The 7,869-nt window shown below is 29.8% G+C and overlaps 1 pseudogene; it reads right to left on the bottom strand.

Moving 5' to 3' along the window:
- Positions 1 to 3,338: 3,338 nt before the first annotated feature.
- On the bottom strand, positions 3,339 to 3,526 carry LOC126766744 (small nucleolar RNA U3; annotated as a pseudogene).
- Positions 3,527 to 7,869: the final 4,343 nt, after the last annotated feature.

The raw sequence follows: 7,869 nt of genomic DNA, 5'->3' as shown, positions 1-7,869 counted from the left end.
GTTTTCAAAAACCCAAAGGGAAAAGGAAGGAAAAAACATAAGAAAAATAAAAATTAAAATTAAAAAAAATTTAAAATTAATAATAATAATATTCTCTAAAATGAAGAATAAAATTATAATAAATAAAGTAATATTTTGAAAAATAAAAATATTAAAATAATGGTAATAAGAAACTGAAACCTTAAAACAAAAAATAAAAAAATAAAATTGATTTAATAAGTAAAAATAATAAATTATTAAATAAAAATATTAAATAATAATAATAATAATATTCTTTAAAAGTTAGCGTATAAAAATATTATAAGTAAAAGTAATAATTACGAAAAAATAAATAAAATAAAAATACTAGTTATGAAAAATTGAAAAATAAAACTAATAATAATCAAAAAATTAAAATAACAGTAATAAAAATAATAACTTAAAAACAAAAATAATAATTTTGAATTAAAGTAAACCAAATTGAAATACAAAAGAAGGTGCGTCTGGAGTCCTACATGGAAAAGTTACTAGTATGGTATTCAGAAATGCATATCATTTTGTGAAAAAAACTAAAAATTTTTTAAAATTTAATTATTACTAAATAATTAAAAAAAAAATTTTTTTTTCTTTTTAAATTAAAAAAATGGGCCCCCAGACACCCCTAAGAAACCCCTTTTAAAACATGACTTTTAAAAGGGGGGGTCCCCCCAAAACATAGTTTTCTATTTTTTTTTTTAAATTAGAAAAAATTATATCTTTTAAAAAGAAATTGGGAAAAAATTCTTTTTCTTGTTTTGTAGAAATTGAATGCCCAAAAAAAAGGTCGATTAAAAATTTTTTTTCGTAAACAAACGGGAAGAGATATTAACAGTTAAGTTTGATTATTTTAGAAAAAATTTTTTTTTCTTATGAATTTTTATAACTCAATGAAAAAAATTATTATGAATGATGGAAATTTACGTATTTTCGTTTATATTTAATTATCAATGATTTGTCAAATTTTTTTTTGGTCCAGTTGTCCATTTTATTTTCTTTCTCTATGCATTTCAGTCGATTTTTGTATAGAAATTTGACCGGCGTAGAAGCAAAATGCGAAACAATCATACATATATTATGTGGTTTGCACATTTGTCTGTATGTTATTTTATTTATTTATTTATAATAATTCATATAACAAAAAGAGTTTATTATATAAATACATAAACGCGGCACTAGCTACGAGGCCTTCTGCCGTCTTGTAATTATAACTAGGTGAAAAATTCTAATTGCTAAGGGGTTATAAGATGTAATTTGCTTAACATATTTAACAAATCGTTGTTTTAAAAAATCTATATACAATCATCACGTTTTTTTCTGAAGGTTCACTTAGTAGTTTTATGAGATCAATGTTGCCAGAGTTGTGGGCTGTTGGGAAGCATCGGACAGTGTGAGTAAGTGTTTGATAGTAGCGGTGTCCTCGCAAAGAGGGCAAATGGATGGGCTTTTACCCGATAGTATGTAAGTGGGCGTGTGCTATGATAGTGTCCAATCCTTTATCGAGTATATGTCTTCATTGCGCTAGTTGGAACTGCTGACGAGTGGATTATACGATTTCTGGATGGGTTTATGACCGCGTAGTGATGTTTAAATGTTTTCCATTCGCTTGCGTTTTTTTGATGCCTTTTGTGCTTAATAAGGTTAAGAATGTCTTGCTTGGATGAGACGCAGTATGTTAAGGCAGGAGTCCTGGCTACATTTTCCGCAGCGAGGTCTGCAAAGTGATTGCCTGTAATACCAGCATGGCCAGGGATCCACATTACTTGGATTTTCAGAGGGGTACCAATGACCGCGTCTCTGATAACTTTTATTATGGGATCGCGATTGGAAGGAGACGTTATTGCAGACATACACGATTTGCTGTCTGTACAGATGAGGAACTTTCCTTTGGTCTTTTTTGCGTAATTAACTGCATGAAGGATAGCAGATCCTTCAGCGGTAAATACAGAGGCCGTTGAGGGAAGAAGCCAATTGCAAATAATTTCTCCTGTGGCAGTGACAACTGCTAACGAAGTGGAATCGAAGGACTTGGAGCCATCCGTAAACAATAGCTTCCAGCCATTATTTGTGTAATTAGATTCCAGTTCAGCAAAGGTTTGTTGAAAGACTTCGTTTGGTGTGTTTTGCTTGGACAAAAACATTAGCTTATTCTGTAGTATTTTATCATTGATCAGACAGGGAGGATGTCGAATTTGCGTGTTGCGTTACGTAAAATATTATTTTCTGCAGCGAAACTTAAGCATCTCGAAATAGCCGATTGTATTCTTGGAATTTTTCTTTTTTTCGTGGCATGCGTGATAGTTGTATTAAGTAATGGGTTGGTGTTCTCAGCCGTTTTTGCAAGAATTTGAAGCGAAGAATCTATATAATTTTATTTTGAATAGTTGGTAAACCAGATTCAGCCATTATCGTTTTTATTGGCGCAATACGGTTGCGCAATGGTAAGGTGCATTTAAAAGGTTGATACTGCTTTTGGAGCAATTGCCATAGATGGGGAGCCCATAATCTATTTTTGAAGTTAGCAAAGCTCTGACAACATTGACTAGTGTGTTCGGATGAATAAATGAATGCTTAGACGAGAGATATGTAACAATATTTAATCGTGACATTAACGAGTTTCTGACATATTTACAGTGAGCATTAAAATTATAATTAGAGTCAAAAATTAGTCCTAGTATTTTCAGCTGTGTTTTACATTCGGTGTTAGCAAATGTTCTACAGAAGCATATTTCTGTACATAAACAAAATTATTTGAACCATCGTATATTTCTTACATGCATAACCAAACCATACTTAAGACAACGCCACGAAAGTGTCAATAGTGGTGTTGGTGGTAAGCACATAAAAAGTCACAATGTGAACGCAGGTTCGAATCTCGATGGACTTAGTCTTTAATTTTTGCATTTTAACATCGTAATACTATACTAATAAATATTTTTCTTACTAATAGAAATTAAATTTATCACAGCAATATACCATACATACATATACATAATATTGCTGTGATAAATTTAATTTCTATTAGTACAAAAAATATTTATTAGTATAGTATACGATGTTAAAAGGCATACATCTTTCTATCCTATCTTGTGTATCTGACCATGCTCATATGAATGTATGTATACGCATGTGCGCGTTCAGAAATTCAAAGAATTCGCACAAAAAAAAGAGAGACGAAAGAAATAAAGTCACATAAAATAGTTGAGAATTCGCAAAAATGAAAGACAAACGAAAGAAAAATAATGCGCAAGCATACATAAGCGTACTGTACTTATTGACCGCATTATTTTTGTGTAAAACCTTGGAATTTATTCATTAAAATCACCACTCAGAAGTCGTTTTATCCGTTGTAAGCGAGCGATTTTCGAAGAAACATCATTTCTAATATGCCACAACACAATATTAGAAATGAAGTTCATAAACCTCACGCTGTCAGATAAAACGATATAACTCGTCATCGCGGGTCGATTTCCGAAAGAAACGAACAAACGATCGCCGATGGTCACCGCTTCGCTTGCTGCTCGAACATCTTCGCAGACAAGGTTGCGTAGATTCATATTGAGCAAGGTTGCGGTTATAAAAAAAATGATAATAATTAAAAAAAAAAAAACTAAATATATCTAAAAAGTAAAGTAAAATAATTGAATTACAATAAATAAATAATAGGTTGTGTAATAAATATAATAAAAAATTAAAAAAAAAACAATTAGTAAAAAAATAAATATTATAAACAGAAAAATTTTTAATTAAAATAGGTAAATAATAAATTATAAAAAAAAATGTAATAAAAAAAAACAAATACTAAAAATAAAAAGAATAATAAGAATATTTATAATAATATTCTTCGAAAATTTTAGCAACACTCGCTGTGTTTATGAAATTTTTATATTATAATATCAAACCCACCTCTTTATTAAGATTTTGAGGTTAAGTTAAGAAAGCATTGAACTCGTGTACGATTTTTTGAGGTTATTTCTTTAATTGAAAATTTATTTCTTTATTTTCTACTTTCCTCTTAATTAAATACATACATACCAGTATGTATACTTGTATGTATTTATGTATTTTTGTATGTATGATTTTCTGTATTTAATGGTATACTTATACGTGTTATATCGTGTAAAAGAAACGATAACTTTTTTAAAAAACGATAAAATTTGTCAAAATATCGGTTCTGCTTTGAAACGTTAGATTCGCATGACAATATGTGTATTGCGTAATTCATTTAAATTTTGAGCAAGGTTGCGCTTAACCATGAAAGTCTATTTTGGGCAACTTTTTCGAGCATTTAATAAGAATTTCTTCAAAATAAATATAATAAATATAAAAATAGATTGCTGGCTTATTTCTGTAAAAAAAAAAAAATATCTAAAGGCGTTAAATCGCATGATCTTGGTTGCCAACTTACGGGTCCAATAAATAAATTGTTTGTTTTTTTTAAGTTTATAATCAAAAAATAAATCGCGAAAACACATGTACACATGTTCTTGTTGAAACCACATATTATAAGTTCAGTTCTTCCATTTTTGGCAACAAAAAATTTGTTAAAATCGAAATAAAAATCGCCATTCACCGTAAAATAGAAAAAATCTTTGAAAAATACGGTCCATTGATTCAAAAGCGTTACAAACCACACCAAACAGTGCATTTTATGAAAGTTTTATATTATAATATCGATTTAACGCTCTTTATTATTTTTTGTGGGGCTACGTTAAGTCTAAAGTCTACAGAAATAAGCCGCGTACGATTTTTTGAGGTTATTTCTTTAAAAATTTATTTCTTTATTTTCTAAAAAGTTCCCAAAATTAAATACATACATAAGACGCAGTATGTATACATTTAAATGAAATTATCTTCAAAAAGTAAATGTCATGAACCAATTTCTGTTTAAATAAAGATACTTATATTTTTATATATAATGCGTTTTTTAGAAAAATATTTATATTTATAATTAATATGTACATACAAACATATGTAGACAACTACAAATCTTATTAAATTTATATGTGTATATAGTATATGTATATATATAGTCGCATAATATGTGCTTAATTTAGTTTCTTAGGGCCGTAATCTCAATGTCTGGTTATCAGCCAGAGAATGTAAAGTATAGAGAAGGTGGTAACATTTGTTAGATTCAAAGTAAGGAATTCGCCGCATTTGTCTGCGTCGATATGTATGTAAGCTCATACATATGCATACATATTTACGCTAGTGTGTGGGCGAAGCTGTTACAGCGGCAAGGGAAGCGGTCAATAGGCGGCCATTCGATTATTTTTTCGGCACAGCTTGGATTTTCTATCATCACACAAGTGCTGAACAAATAAGCGCGACAGATATTAGAACACACACGTTCTCACAGTATTGAGGCAGCGCACACTACATAATGTATGAATGTACGTTTGTATTTTATATTTGACATATGTCGCTCGCATCTGTCGTGCTCAATGTGTTCAGCACTTGACTACAAAACGCAAATTTCATATTGACCGTGACAACGGAGATGCGAAAGAAGCGTGCGACACTTGTTATTATGAATGCATGTACATACGTATATTGCTCGCATTTGCTCACGCATATGTACTCAGAGAATGCTTTGTATATTTTTCTTCAAAGCAAATCTCTTTAATTCTGAAATGAATAATCGTTTTACATATATTTTTGCCACTGCACGTGCTCAATTCTACTAAATAGCAGCGACAACGGCGAATTCCTTACTTTGATTCTATTGGCTCTGTTAGCCGCCAAATCGAACATCATACAGAACTCAATTTGCACCTTCTCTATACTTTACATTCTATGGCCCGGCGCGCTTTTCAGAATGCATCGCAAACAACGGCCACGGCGATATGGCGGTTTGTTTACTTTTTGAATTTTTTTAATTGGTAATATCTTTTGAATGGAAAGTCCAATTTAAAAACTATTTTATAGGTAGTTAAATGGTCTTGACCATAAAATAATTTATTTGGATAAGGATTAATATAAACACAAAAATAGCATGGTTTGAATTTGGATAGCATTTTCATTAATGTTTAAAATGAAAAAAGTTGTTGTAGTGACATACCTACAATAGTTGGACATATGCTACCGCGAAACCTTATGTAGACATTATGATGTTCTTCAATATTGTTGTACATTATTTTGTTCTATCGCTAATAGTTTCGGCAGCGCATTCGACAAAAGACATTTTAAGACTCATTTTTCTACTCCTTCGGTTACAGTGTTCAAATTTTACCATGGATCCTTAATTTTTTTCAAAATGAAATGTAGCCTATGTCAAATTGGAAGAATGTAGCATTTTATTGGTGAAAGAAATTTTTAAATCGGCCCAGTACTTTTTGAGCCTATTCATTACAAACATACAAACATACAAAAATAGGTACAAATCTTTCCTCTTTATAACATAAGTATTGGACTGTGCCAAATAAATAAAATTTTTTTTTTTCGGTCCTATATTAAAATTTCGTTGAGAGTCACGAAAAAAAAAATTGTGTAAAAATTTGAGCCCTTTATCTTCATTTTTCAGTTAGCGCTCGCAAAAATAAGAATTTTTGTGACAAAATATTTTTTTTTTTTGATTCATTTTTTGGTTATAGATAATTTAAAATACCAAATATAAAGAAACCCTTGGTATGGTTTTGTAGGAAATTAAATTCTCTACAAAAATGATCCTTTCTCGAATCTATAGAATCAACACCGTTTTCTTTATTGCGCATTTAATTACAATTTTTTCCATGATTTTTATTTTCAATTATTGATAAACACTTATTAAACTTCTTTCCAACGAAAAAAACAAAGTAAATCAATTTTTTTAGGAATGTTTATGATCTAAACAAGTAGTTTTTATACTTTAATTGATTGTTATATGGTACAGTAAAAGATAAAAATAATTTTATTAACAAATATAATGAAGACAAAAAGATTAAACTTTTTACAATTTTTATTTATAAGTCTCGCGGACTTATAATTTATTTATGATGTAAAATTTATAAGATATATCTTTTTTGGATCTTTTTATATGTACGTCTATACCAGAATAGAGCTTGTAACTTGAAACGGCAGTTATATAACCCCGCCAGGGTACAACTGCAAAAATTACCTCATAGATGTCGTTAGTATAAGTATGTATGTGTCACAGCTGATTAGATGAAATTGGCTGCATTAGCTGACTAGTTTCTATTCTATAATTTGAGATCTGTGGATATTTATTGTTATTTGTTTTGTAAAGATGTTATGTCGTAAAATAGTTCAAATTATGTTTATCTTTTGGGTGCCGTTCATAATAATTTGCCATCACGCAAGCTGCCTAAAAATGGAGATGTTTTTAATTATTTCATGTTTAAGTAAAAGATCTTAAAGAAAACAATTCGTGAATGTGCTGCCGAGGTTATAGAAGAAGTTCAAGAGATTTGGAGTGTTATGAACATAACACTTATAAAAAAACAACATGCTATCACAAAAATCGAAACGCTTTTTACAGAATGGAGAAATTTAGATAAAAGTCGATTTAAAAAACATTCTGAGTTTCTTCTGTTGAAAATAAAACAGTAGAAAACGTTAATTTCGGCTGCACCGAAGCTAATATACCCTTCACAGGTTTGGAGATTATATTATTACCTTAAGCAGTAATATACATATGTCCAATTTCGTGAAGATACCACGTCAAATGCGAAAGTTTTCCACACAAGCCCTTGATTTCTATCGTTCGGTTTGTCTGATAGCTATATGCTATAGTGAGCCGATCTGAACAATTTCTACCGATATTACATTATTTCTATGAGCAATAACTCATACCAAATTTCGTGAAGATATGCATATCGTTAAATGAAGAAGTTTCCCATGCAAGCATTTGAT

This window comes from Bactrocera neohumeralis, unplaced genomic scaffold (genome assembly GCF_024586455.1).
Source record: "Bactrocera neohumeralis isolate Rockhampton unplaced genomic scaffold, APGP_CSIRO_Bneo_wtdbg2-racon-allhic-juicebox.fasta_v2 ctg2372, whole genome shotgun sequence".
In the NCBI taxonomy this organism is placed as follows: domain Eukaryota; kingdom Metazoa; phylum Arthropoda; class Insecta; order Diptera; family Tephritidae; genus Bactrocera; species Bactrocera neohumeralis.
Note: the sequence above shows the minus strand (reverse complement) of the source record. Positions and strands in the feature narration are given on the sequence as shown.